The 15,230-nt window shown below is 49.3% G+C and overlaps 1 long non-coding RNA gene across 2 annotated transcripts in view; it reads right to left on the bottom strand.

Moving 5' to 3' along the window:
• The window catches only part of LOC128405883 (uncharacterized), a 17,072-nt gene extending 1,969 nt beyond the window's left edge, over window positions 1-15,103 (bottom strand). Inside the window, exons 1-3 of one of the 2 annotated variants that reach the window (XR_008328366.1) lie at window positions 14,732-15,103; window positions 6,153-8,754; window positions 2,129-4,249 (exon numbers count right to left, since the gene is read on the bottom strand). This is a non-coding gene — a long non-coding RNA (uncharacterized LOC128405883). Of the gene's footprint in view, window positions 1-2,128; window positions 4,250-6,152; window positions 9,195-14,731 lie in introns of those variants that run through there. The other variant, XR_008328365.1, reaches the window with a different exon arrangement.
• Between the last annotated feature and the right edge of the window lie 127 nt (window positions 15,104-15,230).

The raw sequence follows: 15,230 nt of genomic DNA, 5'->3' as shown, positions 1-15,230 counted from the left end.
AGAATCATATGATGCTGCATATATATCTATATCTGGAGGAGACCTCAAGGGTCATCCAGCCCAGCCCACTGAAAGGCAGGAATATGCAGGAGACCCACCAACCTTGGTTGTGCTGTCAGTGTTGCCCTATGAAAGGGCATTTCTAAGGCTATTTAAACTGCAGCTGCAAGTTGCGCCATGAAGCACACCTTGCCATCCCCTTGGCTGACTGGGAGCGGAGGAGGTGCTGCTTACAGTCTCCCCAGGAGCATTTCAGAAGTCAGGAGGAGGCCTGAAGCCTTCGGGGGGATTGTACATCTGCTAAGAACATTTAATGCTATTTCTCTTTAATCTTTCTGAAACGCCCTTTCCAAAGTATAATGATGGTATATAAACCTCTGGAAGGGACCCCCAAGGGTTGTCCAACCCGCTGTAACGCAGGAACATGCAGGAGTGCCTTACGGGGAACAATCCTACAACCTTACTTGTGCAGCAAATGTTGCCCCCTAAATGACACACCTCTCCTGCAGCTGCAAGTTCAGCCATGAAGCCAACATGGCCACCCACTATTCTTGACTGGAAACAGAGGAAGTGCTGCTTACATACTCCCAGGGAGCATTTCAACAGTCGGGGGAGGCCCTGATCCTGACCCAAGCCTAACCCCAAGGCTCTCCCTAAACCCATCCCTAAAAATGATGCTAGACTTACAACAGCAGACTTACAACTTCAGACCTTTGTCAAAGGTAAAGTGACCCCTGACCATTAGGTCCAGTCGTGTACCGACTCTGGGGTTGCATGGCGTACCTCACTTTGTTAACAGAAGGTGCCAGCATACAGCTTCCGGGTCATGTAAGAGGTTTCTGGCAAACCAGACCAGCACAGAGAAACATTTTCAAAATGCTAGGTTGGGAGGAGCAGGGACGGAGCAACAGGAGCTCACCCCGTTGCGGGGATTCAAACCCCCAACGTTGTGAGTGGCAAGTCCTAGACTCTGCGGTTTAACACACAGCGCCACCAGAGTCCCTATTTTCTGACCTTTGACCTAGTTAAAAAGTACTTTCCGTGGCCTTCTTTGCTCAAACTCCAAATTGTCCAGCTTGTTGTGCATCTGCCTAGAAGTAGCATTTTCATAAGGGAAGACATCTCATAGATTTGCCCCCCGCTGCAGACTTAGAACATGGGCAGGTGTGCATTGCAGGGCATCCCAAAGCAAAACTGCATTCCTGACCCAGGGCTTAGGGGGAATTAGGGTTAGGGGATAAATACTCTCCTGACTGAGAGCGGAGGAGGTCCTGCTTACAGTCTCCCCAGAGCTTTTCAACAGTCAGGAGGAGGCCTGAAGCCTTCAGGGTGATTGTACATCTGCTGAGAACATTTATACCTCAAGCAATGAAAACAACCATGAGACTGCTCTAAAGGAATGCTCATCAGCGTATAAAGTGTTTTTTCTTTAAAACACCTCTCTTAACATTACAAACTGCTGCAAATTTCCAAAATGCATACATACGTGCCAGTATTTCTCGATGTAAATGATTCAACTGGCTTTTGGTTTTGGCCCCCGTTGCAGAGGCTCAGCCCACTTTGTCTCGTGCCATTGGGGCTCCCACCCTAGGTGCAGAGCGGGAGACAGTCTTAAATCTTTGCACAGTTGATTTTCAAGGGCTGACACACACAAACACCCCCCCAAAAAAAATTGCATTATGACATTACTAAATGCTAAGGTTTCCATTTTTGGAGAGACCGTGGGAAAAGTGCAATCTCCCTGACCATCAAAGAATAGAGACTGTTCTCTGGGAGGTTGCCAGGGTTACGGGTGTGAGGAGAGGAAAAAAGACTTTTCAACCAGCTATTTGAGCTGAAATCCACCTTGGAGAAGGCAGGATGCACCTCTGCAAAGGAACAGGCCTTGTGGAAGTGTGGGGACTGTGCAGTCTTACCGATTTAGAGAGATAGCTAGGTATTTCCCACCGTTCCCTTGGCTCCTTGCAGCTAAGAAGCTTTTCCGGTGGATGGAGGTGGACTTAGGCAGATGTAGCATTCAACATTAAGGAATAAAGCAGAGCCCATGCAGGCAACCCATCTTTTTCCACTGCTGACTTGCCTCTTTTTCTTCTCTTTCCTTTCGCTGCCACACTGCTGGGCAAATCAGGCGTTTGGTTAAAGGAGGTGTTTGGATCTTGTCTCAAAAGATTCCCGTTCCCCCTCTCACCACTCTTCTGCCTCACTTTGTCCCGCAAAACTGCCCCCTTCCTTCTCCTCCCCCTTTTTTGGAGCAGGAATTCAACACGCCCCAGAGACCAGAGAAATAACAGGGGGGCAGAATTTTTTCAGAACTGAAAGAGGGGTCCGTGTAAAAAGAGGCAGACGATATGACCATGCTCAAACTAATGTAATGTAATGTGTAATTATTCAATAAGGGACCTCATAGGAAGTGAGGCGACTATCCCATCATACAACTAACTTTAAGGAACGCAATTTCTCTTTCTTCTTTCTCAAGCCCTTTCCAAAGAATGATGATGTTATATAAACCTCGGGAAGGGACCCCAAGGGTCATCCAGTCCAACCTGCTGCATCGCAGGAACATGCAGGAGTCCCTTACGGGGAACAATCCTGAAACCTTGGTTGTGCAGCAAATGTTGCACCCTTAAATGGCACTTTACTTTGCTTTGGTATAGTTTAGGGATCCACACCTCTCCTACATCCTCCCTGGGAGCATTTCAACTGTCAGGGGGAGGCCCTTACCCCTAACCCCGACTCTAATAATGACCCCAATGCCTACATTTACAACAGCAGACTTACAACTTCTGAATTTTGTTAAAGGCCAAAGGACTGCTGACCATTAGGTCCAGTCACGGACGACGCTGGGTTTGTAGCCCTCATCTCGCTTTACTGGTCGAGGGAGCCGGCGTACAGCTTCCGGGTCATGTGGCCAGCATGACTAAGCCGCTTCTGGCGAACCAGAGCAGCGCACAGAAATGTGGTTTACCATCCCGCCGAAGCGCTACCCATTTATCTACTTCCACTTTGGCGTGCTTTCAAGCTGCCAGGTTGGCAGGAGCAGGGACCGAGCAACGGGAGCTCACCCCGTCACGGGGATTCGAACAGCCGACTTTCTGATCGCCAAGTCCTAGACTCTGTGGTTTAACCCACAGCGCCACCCGCGTCCCGTAACTTAAAAGAATGCTATTTCTGTTTATTCTTTCTGAACCACATTCCAAAGAATCATATGGTGCTGCATATATATCTATATCTGGAAGGGACCTCAAGGGTCATCCAGCCCAACCCACTGCAAGGCAGGAATATGCAGAACCACCAAACAACCTTGGTTGTGCTGTCAGTGTTGCCCTATGAAATGGCACTTTTAAGGCACTTTAAACTGCAGCTGCAAGTTGCGCCATAAAGCACACCTTGCCATCCCCTTTTGCTGACTGGGAGCGGAGGAGGTGCTGCTTACAGTCTCCCCAGGAGCATTTCAACAGTCAGGAGGAGGCCTGAAGCCTTCGGGGAGATTGTACATCTGCTGAGAACATTTATATCTCCAGAAAAGGAAACAACCATGAGCCTGATCTAAGGGAACGCTTATAAGTGTATAAAGTGTTTTTTCTTAAAACACCTCTCTTAGAATTACAAACTGCTGCAAATTTCCAAAATGCATACATACGTGCCAGTATTTCTCGATGTAAATGATTCAACTGGCTTTTGGTTTTGGCCCCTGTTGCAGAGGCTCAGCCCACTTAGTCTCGTGCAATTGGGGCTCCCAGCCTAGGTGCATAGCGGGGGACAGGCTTAAATCTTTGCACCATTGATTTTTAAGGGCTGACACACACAAACACTCCCCAAAACTGTATTAAGAGATTACTAAATGCTAGGGTTTCATTTTTTTGAGCGACCGTGAGAAAATACAATCTCCCTGATCATCGAGAAATAGAGACTGTTCTCTGGGAGGGTTTGAGGATAGGAAAAAAGACTTGTCAACCAGCTGTTTGAGCTGAAATCCACCTTTGGAGAAGGCAGGCTGCACCGCTGGAAAGGACCAGGCCTTGTGGAAGTGTGGGGACTGCACGGTCTTACCGATTTAGAGAGATAGCTAGGTATTTCCCACCGTTCCCTTGGCTCCTTGCTGCTAAGAAGCTTTTCCGGTGGATGGAAGTGGACTTAGACAGATGTAGCATTCGACATAAAGGAATAAAGCAGAGCCCATGCAGGCAACCCATCTTTTTCCACTGCTGCCTTGCCTCTTTTTCTTCTCTTTCCTTTCGCTGCCACGCTGCTGGGCGAATCAGGTGTTTGGTTAAAGGAGGTGTTTGGGACTTGTCTCAAAAGATCCCTTCCCCCTCTCGTCCCACAAGGTAGCAACAAGAGAGCCCCTCTTCTCCCTCCCTCTGTATGGCACAGGATCTGAAGCTCCAATTAAGGTACAAGGAAGAATAAGGGAGCTCACAGGAAATGAGGCTACTTTCCCATCATACAACTAACTTTAAAGAACGCTATTTTTCTTCTTTCTGAAACATTTTCCAAAAAATAAAGATGGTATGTAAACCTCTGGAAAGGACCCCAAGGGTCATCCAGACCAACCCGCTGCATCACAGGAACATGCAGGAGTCCCATATGGGGAAAAATCCTAACACCTTGGTTGTGCAGCAAAAGTTGCCCTCTTAAATGGCACTTTGAAGGCTACATCAGGGATCCCGACCTCTCCTGCAGCTGCAATTTCAGCCAGGAAGCCAACATGGCCATCCACTATTCTTGACTGGAAACAGAGGAAGGGCTGCTTACATCCTCCCTGGTAGCATTTCAACAGTCAGGGGGAGGCCCTGACTCCTAAGCCTAACCCCAAGCCTCTCCCTAACCCCGACCCTAACAACAACCCAAACCCCAACCCCTAGACTTACAACAGCAGACTTACAACTTCTGACCTTTGTCAAAGGTAAAGGGACCCCTGACCATTAGGTCCAGTCACGGACGACTCTGGGGTTGCACTGCTCATCCCGCTTTACTGCCCGACAGAGCAGGCGTACAGCATGACTAAGCCGCTTGTGGCGAACCAGAACAACGCACGGTAATGCCGTTTACCAGCCCGCCGGAGCGGTACCCATTTATCTACTTGCACTTTGATGTTCATTCGAACTGCTAGGTTGGCAGGAGCAGGGACCCTGCAAAGGGAGCTCACTCCGTGGCAAGGATTCGAACCGCCAACCTTGTGATCGCCAAGTCCTAGGCTCTGTGGTTTAACCCACAGTGCCTCCTGCATCCCGTAACTTAAAGGAATGCTCTTTCTGTTTCATCTTTCTAAAGCACATTCCAAAGAATCTTATAATGCTGAATTTATATCTATATCTGGAAGGGACAGCAAGGGTCATCCAGCCCAACCCACTACATATTGTTACATGCAGCAGAACCACCAAACAACCTTGGTTGTGCTGTCAGTGTTGCCCTATGAAATGGCACTTTTAAGGCACTTTAAACTGCAGCTGCAAGTTGCGCCATGAAGCACACCTTGCCATCCCCTTGGCTGACTGGGAGCGGAGGAGGTGCTGCTTACAGTCTCCCCAGGAGCATTTCAACAGTCAGGAGGAGGCCTGAAGCCTTCAGGGGGAATGTACATCTGCTAAGAACATTCATACCTCCAGAAAAGGAAACAACCATGAGCCTGCTCTAAGGGAACGCCCATGAGCGTATAAAGTGCTTATCTTTAGAACACCTCTCTTAACATTACAAACTGCTGCAAATTTCCAAAACGCATACAAATAAGTGCCAGTATTTGTCAATGTAAATGATTCAAATGGCTTTTGGTTTTGACCCTGTTGCAGGGGCTCAGCCCATTTAGTCTTGTGGCATTGGGGCTCTAAGCCTATGTGCATAGCAGGTGAAAGTCTTAAATCGTAGCACAGTTGATTTTTAAGGGCTGACACACACACCCCCCCCCAAACTGCATTATGACATTACTAAATGCTAAGGTTTCCATTTTTGGAGAGACAGTGGGAAAAGTGCAATCTCCCTGACCATCGAGGAATAGAGACTGTTCTCTGGGAGGTTGCCAGGGTTACGGGTGTGAGGAGAGGAAAAAAGACTTTTCAACCAGCTGTTTGAGCTGAAATCCACCTTGGAGAAGGCAGGATGCACCTCTGCAAAGGAACAGGCCTTGTGAAAGTGTGGGGACTGTGCGGTCTTACCGATTTAGAGAGATAGCTAGGTATTTCCCACCGTTCCCTTGGCTCCTTGCGGCTAAGAAGCTTTTCCGGTGGATGGAGGTGGACTTAGGCAGATGTAGCATTCGACATGAAGGAATAAAGCAGAGCCCATGCAGGCAACCCATCTTTTTCCACTGCTGCCTTGCCTCTTTTTCTTCTCTTTCCTTTCGCTGCCACACTGCTGGGCGAATCAGGCGTTTGGTTAAAGGAGGTGTTTGGATCTTGTCTCAAAAGATCCCCGTTCCCCCTCTCACCACTCTTCTCCCTCCCTTTCTCACGCAAAACTGCCCCCTTCCTTCTCCTCCCCCTTTTTGGGAGAAGGAATTCAGCACAGCCCATAGAGACCTCAGAAATAACAGGGGGGCGGATATTTTCCAGAAGATCTGAAAGAGGGGTTTGTGTAAAAAGAGGCACAGGATCTGCCAAGCTCCAACTAATGTGCAGGGAAGAATAAGGGAGCTCACAGGAAGCGAGACGACTTTCCTGTGTTAGACCAACTAACTTTAAGGAATGCTATTTCTCTTTCTTCTTTCTCAAGCCCTTTCCAAAGAATAATGATGGAATATAAACCTCTGGAAGGGACCCCAGGGGTCATCCAGTCTAACCCGCTGCATCGCAGGAACATGCAGGACTCCCTTACGGGGAACAATCCCGCAACCTTGGTTGTGCAGCAAATGTTGCCCTCTTAAATGGCACTTTGAAGGCTGCTTAATTATAGCTCAGGGATCCCCTCCTCTCCTGCAGCTGCAAATTCAGCCAGGAAGCCAACATGGCCATCCACTATTCTTGACTGGAAACAGAGGAAGTTCTGCTTACATCCTCCCTGGGAGCATTTCAACTGTCAGGGGGAGGCCCTTACCCCTAACCCCAGCCCTAATAATGACCCAAAGCCCAACCAATACACTTACAACAGCAGACTTAAAACTTCTGACCTTTGTCAAAGGTAAAGGGACCCCTGACCATTAGGTCCAGTCGTGGCCAACTCTGGGGTTGTGGTGCTCATCTCGCTTTATTGCTACAGGGAGCTGGTGTACAGCTTCCAGGTCATGTGGCCAGCATGACTAAGCCGCTTCTGGCGAACCAGAGCAGCGCACAGAAACGCCATTGACCTTCCCGCCGGAGTGGTACCTATTAATCTACTTGCACTTTGACATGCTTTCGTACTGCTAGGTTGGCAGGAGCAGAGACCCTGCAAAGGGAGCTCACCCCGTCGCCGAGATTCAAACCGGTGACCTTCTGATCGGCAAGTCCTAGGCTCTGTGGTTTAACCCACAGCACCACCTACATCCTGTAATTTAAGGAGTGTTTCTTCGTTCTGAACCACATTCCAAGGAATCCTATGATGCTGCATTCATATCTATATCTGGAAGGGACCCCAAAGGTCATCCAGCCCAGCTCACTGCAAGGCAGGAATATGCAGGAGAACTCCACCAACCTTGGTTGTGCTGTCAGTGTTGCCCTATGAAATGGCACTTTTAAGGCACTTTAAACTGCAGCTGCAAGTTGCGCCATGAAGCACACCTTGCCACCCCCTTGGCTGACTGGGAGCGGAGGAAGTGCTGCTTACAGTCTCCCCAGGAGCATTTCAACAGTCAGGAAGAGGCCTGAAGCCTTCAGCGTGATTGTACATCTGCTGAGAACATTTATGCCTCCAGAAAAGGAAACAACCATGAGCCTGCTCTAAGGGAATGCCCATGAGCGTATAAAGTGCTTATCTTTAGAACACCTCTCTTAACATTACAAACTGCTGCAAATTTCCAAAACGCATACATATGTGCCAGTATTTATCAATGTAAATGATTCAACTGGCTTTTGGTTTTGGCCCCTGCTGCAGGGGCTTAGCCCACTTAGTCTCGTGCCATTGGGGCTCCCAGCCTAAGTGCATAGCAGGTGAAAGTCTTAAATATTTGCACAGTTATTTTTAAGGGCTGACACACACAAACACCCCCCCCCCAAACTGCATTAAGAGATTACTAAGTGCTAAGGTTTCCATTTTTGGAGAGACTGGGGGAAAGTGCAATCTCCCTGACCATCGAAGAATAGAGACTGTTCTCTGGGAGGTTGCCAGGGTTACGGGTGTGAGGAGAGGAAAAAAGACTTTTCAACCAGCTGTTTGAGCTGAAATCCACCTTAGAGAAGGCAGGATGCACCTCTGCAAAAGACCAGGCCTTGTGGAAGTGTGGGGACTGTGCAGTCTTACCGATTTAGAGAGATAGCTAGGCATTTCCCACCGTTCCCTTGGCTCCTTGCGGCTAAGCTTTTCCGGTGGATGGATGTGGACTTAGGCAGATGTACCTGCCTTTTGCAACTCCATGGAGAGGTCTAGGAGCTGCCTTGCCTCTTTTTCTTCTCTTTCATTTGGCTGCCACGCTGCTGGGTGAATCAGGTGTTTGGTTAAAGCAGCTTTTTGGATCTTGTGCCCAAAGATCCCCTTTGCCCCTCTCGCCCCACAAGACAGCAGCAGGAGAGCCCTGGCACTGGCATCTTGTCTCAGAAGATTCCCTCTTCTCCCTCCCTCCATCAGGCGAAGCTTCCCCTTCTCCTTCCCTTTTTGGGAGCAGGAATTCAGCATGCCCCATACAGCCTGAGAAATGGGGGGGGGGGGCGAATTATTCCAGAAGAACTGAAAGAGGGATACGTGCAAAACTGGCACAGGATCTGCCAAGCTCAAATTAATGTGCAAGGAAGAATAAGGGAGCTAACAGGAAGCGAGGCGACTTTCCTGTGTTGGGCTGCAACTAACTTTAAGGAACGCTATTTCTCTTTCTGAAGCCCTTTCCAAAGAATAAAGATGGTATATAAACCTCTGGAAGGGACCCCAAGGGTCATCCAGTCCAACCTGCTACATCGCAGGAGTCCCTTATGGGGAACAATCCTGCAACCTTAGTTGTGCAGCAAATGTTGCCCTCTTAAATGGCACTTTAAAGGCTACTTCAGGGATCCCCACCTCTCCTGCAGCTGCAAGTTCAGACATGAAGCAAACATGGCCATCCACTATTCTTGACTGGAAACATCCTCCCTGGGAGCATTTCAACAGTCAGGGGGAGACCCTGACCCCTAAGCCTAACCCAAAGCCTCTCCCTAAACCTGACCCTAATAATGACCCAAACCCCAACTGCTAGACTTACAACAGCAGACTTACAACTTCTGACCATTGTCAAAGGTAAAGGGACCCCTGACCATTAGGTCCAGTCGTGGCAGACTCTGGGGTTGCGGCGCACATCTCACTTTATTGGCCGGCGCACAGCTTCTGGGTCATGGGGCCAGCATGACTAAGCCGCTTCTGCCGAACCAGAGCAGAGCATGGAAACGCCATTTACCTTCCTGCCGGAGCAGTACCTATTTTTCTTATTGCCATTTAACGCGCTTTCGAACTGCTAGGTGGCAGGAGCAGGGACCGAGCAACGGGAGCTCACCCCGTTGCGGGGATTCGAACCGCTGACCTTCTGATTGGCAAGTCCTAGGCTCTGTGGTTTAACACACACCACCACCTGTGTCCCTTCTTTCTGACCTTTGACCCCTAGTTAAAAACTAGACTTTCTGTGACCTTCTTTACTCAAACCCCAAATTGTCCAGGATGTTGTACACCTGTCTAGAAGTACCAAACATCTCATAAAGAGATTTCTCTGCACCTGTGGCCTCAGGTGTGCATTGCAGTCCCAAAACAAATCTTCCTGAACCTGGGGTTAGGGGAATTAGGGCATTTAGGGTATAAAGACTATACTTTTTGGGAAGCCTGTTGGGAAGTGGTTGGCCATGATACAACTAACCGTGAGGTATGTTTTTGTATTTCTTCTTTGTTTAGCACTTTGCAGCTCTTAGGAAGATGCAGGCGTCCCTTATGGAGATCCCCCTGCAACCTTAGTGCTCACAGTACCAAAAGGTGGTAGCATTTAACTGTTAGGTGTCACAGCCTAAAGTGAGGCAACTTTGCCATCGTAAAGGTAAAAGGACCCCTGACCATTAGGTCCAGTCGTGACGAACTCTGGGGTTGCGGCGCTCCTCTCACTTTACTGGCCTTGAAAACCGCCATTAACCTTCCTGCCAGAGCATTTTTCTACTTGCACTTTGACGTGCTATCAAACTGCTAGGTTGGCAGGAGCAGGGACCCAGCAACGGGAGCTCACCCCATGGCGGGGATTCGAACCGCTGAACTTCTGTTCGGCAAGTCCTAGGCTCTATGGTTTAACCCACAGTGCCACCTGCTTCCCATAACTTAAAGAAATTGTATTTGTTTCTTCTTTCTGAAGCACATTCCAAAGAATCATATGATGCTGCATATATGCCTTTATCTGTTAGGGACCCCAAGGGTCATCCAATCCAACCCGCTTCATCGCAGGAACATGCAGGAGCCCCTTATGGGGAACAATCCTGCAACCTTGGTTGTGCAGCAAATGTTGCCCTCTTAAATGGCACTTTAAAGGCTGCTTTAGCATAGTTCAGGGATCCACACCTCTCCTGCAGCTGCAAGGTCAGCCATGAAGCCAACATGGCCATCCACTATTCTTGACTGGAAACAGAGGAAGTTCTGCTTACATCCTCCCTGGGAGCATTTCAACAGTCAGGGGGAGGCCCTGATCCTGACCCCTAAGCCTAACACCGACCCTATCAATGACCTAAACCCCAACCCCGACTTACAACAGCAGACTTACAACTTCTGACCTTTGTCAAAAGTAAAGTGACCCCTGGCCATTAGGTCCAGTCATGGCCGACTCTGGGGTTGCGGTGCACATCTCACTTTATTGGCCAGCGTACAGCTTCCGGGTCTTGTGCCCAGCATGACTAAGCCGCTTCTGGCGAACCAGAGCAGCGCACGGAAACCCCGTTTACCTTCCTGCCAGAGCGGTACCTATTTACCGTATTTTTCGCACGATTGGACGCACCGGACCATAGGACACACGTAGTTTTCAGGGGGGGAAATCAAGGAAAAAATATGATTTCCCCCCCCCCCAGCTCTGGGAGCAGTGGACAGGCTGCACGCAGCCTGTGCGCTACTCCAAGACCTTCTCCCTGCTTTTGCGGGAGGTGGCAGAATTCCCCCACCTCCCGCAAAAGCCCACAGGAGCCCCGCGTGACTCCTGCGGGCTTTTCGACCAGGAGGGAGAAGGGACTGAAACGGCCCGTCAGTCCCTTCTCCCTCCTTGGGGAAAAGCCCCCAAGAACCGCTCGCTCTTTAAAGGCTGTGCGGCTCCTGCGGGCTTTTCTAGGAGGTGGGGGAATTCCTAGAAAAGCCAGCAAAGCCGTGCAGCCCCTTTAAAGAGCGCACGGCTTTTGCCTGCTTTTGCGGGAGGTGGGGGAATTCCCCCATCTCCCGCAAAAGCCCGCAGGAGGGAGAAGGGACTGACTCGGCCAGTCAGTCCCTTCTCCCTCCTTGGGGAAAAGCCCCCAAGAGCCGCTCGCTCTTTAAAGGGTGCGCGGCTCCTGCGGGCTTTTCTAGGAGGTGGGGGAATTCCCCCACCTCCTAGAAAAGCCAGCAGAAGCCACGGAGCCCCTTTAAAGAGCGCCTGGCTTTTGCCTGCTTTTGCGGGAGGTGGGGGAATTCCCCCATCTCCCCCAAAAGCCCACAGGAGGGTTGGAGAGTAGCGGGAAGGCGTCGCACGCCTTCCCGCTGCCCCCCAATCTCTGGGGCTGGCGATGGGGGAAGCGCTGCTTTCCCCACCGCCAGCCTCAAACCCGGGTTGGAGAGTAGCGGGAAGGCATCGCTGCCTTCCCGCTGCCCCCCAATCTCTGGGGCTGGCGATGGGGGAAGCGCTGCTTTCCCCACCGCCAGCCTCCAACCCGGGTTGGAGAGTAGCGGGAAGGCGTCGCACGCCTTCCCGCTGCCCCCCAATCTCTGGGGCTGGCGATGGGGGAAGCGCTGCTTTCCCCACCGCCAGCCTCCAACCCGGGTTGGAGAGTAGCGGGAAGGCATCGCTGCCTTCCCGCTGCCCCCCAATCTCTGGGGCTGGCGATGGGGGAAGCGCTGCTTTCCCCACCGCCAGCCTCCAACCCGGGTTGGAGAGTAGCGGGAAGGCGTTGCGCGCCTTCCTGCTGCCCCCCATCCTCTGGGGCTGGCGATGGGGGAAGCGCTGGTTTCCCCACCGCCAGCCTCAAAGAGCAGACTCTCCTGGCTTCAGCGGAAGCAACGCAAAGCCTCCGGAGCGCAGGCTTCGGAGGCTTTGCCTTGCTATCGCTGAAGCCAGGGAGCCTGCATTCGCTCCATAGGACGCACACACATTTCCCCTTCATTTTTGGAGGGGAAAAAGTGCGTCCTATAGAGCGAAAAATACGGTATCTACTTGCACTTGAACGTGCTTTCAAGTTGCTAGGTTGGCAGGAGCAGGGACCCAGCAATGGGAGCTCACCCCGTTGCGGGGATTCGAACTGCTGACCTTCTGATTGGCAAGTCCTAGGCTCTGTGGTTTAACCCACAGCACCACCCGTGTCCCTTCTTTCTGACCTTTGACCCATGTTAAAAACTAGACTTTCTGTGACCTTCTTTACTCCAACCCCAAATTGTCCAGGATCTTGTGCACCTGTCTAGAGGTACCATTTTCATTAGGGAAAACATCTCATAAAGAGATTTCTCTGCACCTGCGGCCTCAGGTGTGCATTGCAGGGCAGTCCCAAAATAAAACTGCCTTCCTGACCCTGGGGTTAGGGGAATTAGGGAATTTAGGGTATAAAGACTATGCTTTTTTGGAAGCCTGTTTCTTCTGACTCATTTCTACAGTTGTGTATGCACTGCACACTGGTGTTGAAAACCCTCACCCAAAAGATCCCTGGACAATTAGGCTCCTACCGTTCTCTGTATGGGTGCTGCTCCTCTTCCGGGCAGGCGCTGAAGGTGGGACCTTGTCCGCCATGATTAGGGAGGGAAGAAAGATTAGGGGGGAGAAGGTAGAGCGTTCTCTTCATCTCCCCCTTCTGCCCGGAAGTGTGCGCAGGGAAGCCCACTCATTTCAGGAATCCTCGTTTCCCCCCTCCCTTTCCTTTTCCATACCCAAGTAGGCTTATGCACGAAACATATGGGTGATAATAAATCCACAAAATCTGACATTTAGGAACACAGCAAACCTGTGGGCCTGATTTCTTTCAGATGAACTGAAAGAGTAAGAGTATAAAACAGGCACAATAAAGTAGCAGGCTGGGGAGGGGAAGTTGTTCGCCATCATACAACTAACCGGGAGGTACGTTTTCCTGTTTCTTCTTTGTGTGGCACTTTGCATCTCTTAGAAATATGCAGGCATCCCTTATGGAGATCCCCCTGCAACCTTGGTGCTCACAGTACAAAAGGTGGTAACATTTAACTGTTAGGTGTCACAGTCTAAACTGAGGCAACTTTGCCATCATACAACTAACTTAAAGGAATGTTATTTCTGGTTCTTCTTTCTGAAGCACATTCCAAAAGAATCCTATGATGGTGTATATGTCTACATCTGGAAGGGACCTCAAGGATCATCCATCCCAACGCGCTGCAAGGCAGGAATATGCAGAACGACCACCAACCTTGGTTCTGCTGTCAATGTTGCCCTATTAAATGGCACTTTTAAGGCAATTTAAACTGCAGCTGCAAGTTGCGCCATGAAGCACACCTTGCCATCCCCTTTTCCTGACTGGGAGCGGAGGAGGTGCTGCTTACAGCCTCCCCAAGAGCATTTCATCAGTCAGGAGGAGGCCTGAAGCCTTCGGGGGGATTGTACATCTGCTGAGAACATTTATACCTCCAGAAAAATGAAACAACAATGAGCCTGGTCTAAGGGGAATGCTCATGAGTGTATAAAGTGCTTTTCTCTAGAGCACCTCTCTTGACATTGCAAGCTGATGCAAGTGTTCAAAACTGGTGTGAAGTTGCTGGTTTGTAAATATTAAATATTCCTACTTTATTGATCTGAATTATTCTAATGGCTTCTAGTGCTGGCCACTACAGCAGGGGCTGATCCCCATTTCTTCTGCTGCTGTTCAATTCAGAGTATCTGCTCAAAAAATCAAACAGAAAGCAATGGAGGGTTGCCATGAAGGCTGGGGCGAGAGGGCAAACTGGGTCTTCTAGACCCAAACTGGGTTTAGGGAAGCTCCATTAGACAAAGCCAGCTCACTGCCTCTCTAATTCAATGGGCTTCCTTGTAAATTAATTCTCTTTTTTAATTTATGCCTCTTCAAAAACATTTATCTTAAGATTTAACGTGCAAGTGTATCACTTTGGGATGCTAATTAATCTCCGCTTGGATTATGTGGATAAATCGATAGGTGAAAGAATCGGTGCCTTGAGTAATTACCTGGTTAAAGCAATGGTTCATCTGAAGAAATTAAGTTTTCAACACATTGCTTTGTCACCTTTAGATAGCCTAACAAGAACAGGAAAAAGAAGACAAACCTCACCAACATGGGTGAAGCCAGGTGTTGCTAGCCTACCCCAATCAAATAAATAAAATTATTTTACTGTATTTTTACTGTACTGTACTGTGGTTAGCGGGGATGAGGCTAAGCCCCACTTGGGTGGGTGTGGTATATCAGGAGTGGGGTTGTTTAAAAATGTTCCTATATGTTATATGTTAATATGTCTATTTTTTCTCTTTTACCTTCATGACTTTTCCTCCATCTCCTCTTCTCCCTTTATCACCCGAAGTTTCCTCCTCCTTTTCAGAACAGGAATTCAGCAGAGCAGACCTAAGAAATATCAATAATGTCAATTATTTTCACAAGAAGGGAAAGAGGGGTCCACGTCAAAGCAAACATAGAATATGTCCAGCACAGATTGCAGTGGAAGAAAGAATCAAGTGGGAAAGGAGCCAGCGTACGACTAACTGGAAGAAATGTGTTTTTCTTCTTTATTTTTTCTTGTTTATTCTTTCTGAAGCACTTCCCCAAGAATCATATAATGGTGCATCTAGCTGGAAGGGACCCAAAGGGTCATCCAGTCCAACCCGCTTCAAGGCAGGAATCTGTGAAGGAACCACAAGGGTTCATTTAATAATAAAAATAGTAATAAGTGAAAGAATTAGGATCTTGAGGAATTAGCTGGTTACAAAACCACTGCTTCAAGCAGTGCTTCATCTGAACAATACACTGTTCAGGTAC

Source organism: Podarcis raffonei, chromosome 18 (assembly GCF_027172205.1).
Source record: "Podarcis raffonei isolate rPodRaf1 chromosome 18, rPodRaf1.pri, whole genome shotgun sequence".
In the NCBI taxonomy this organism is placed as follows: Eukaryota; Metazoa; Chordata; class Lepidosauria; order Squamata; family Lacertidae; genus Podarcis; species Podarcis raffonei.
This window is presented reverse-complemented; position numbering and strand designations above follow the sequence as displayed.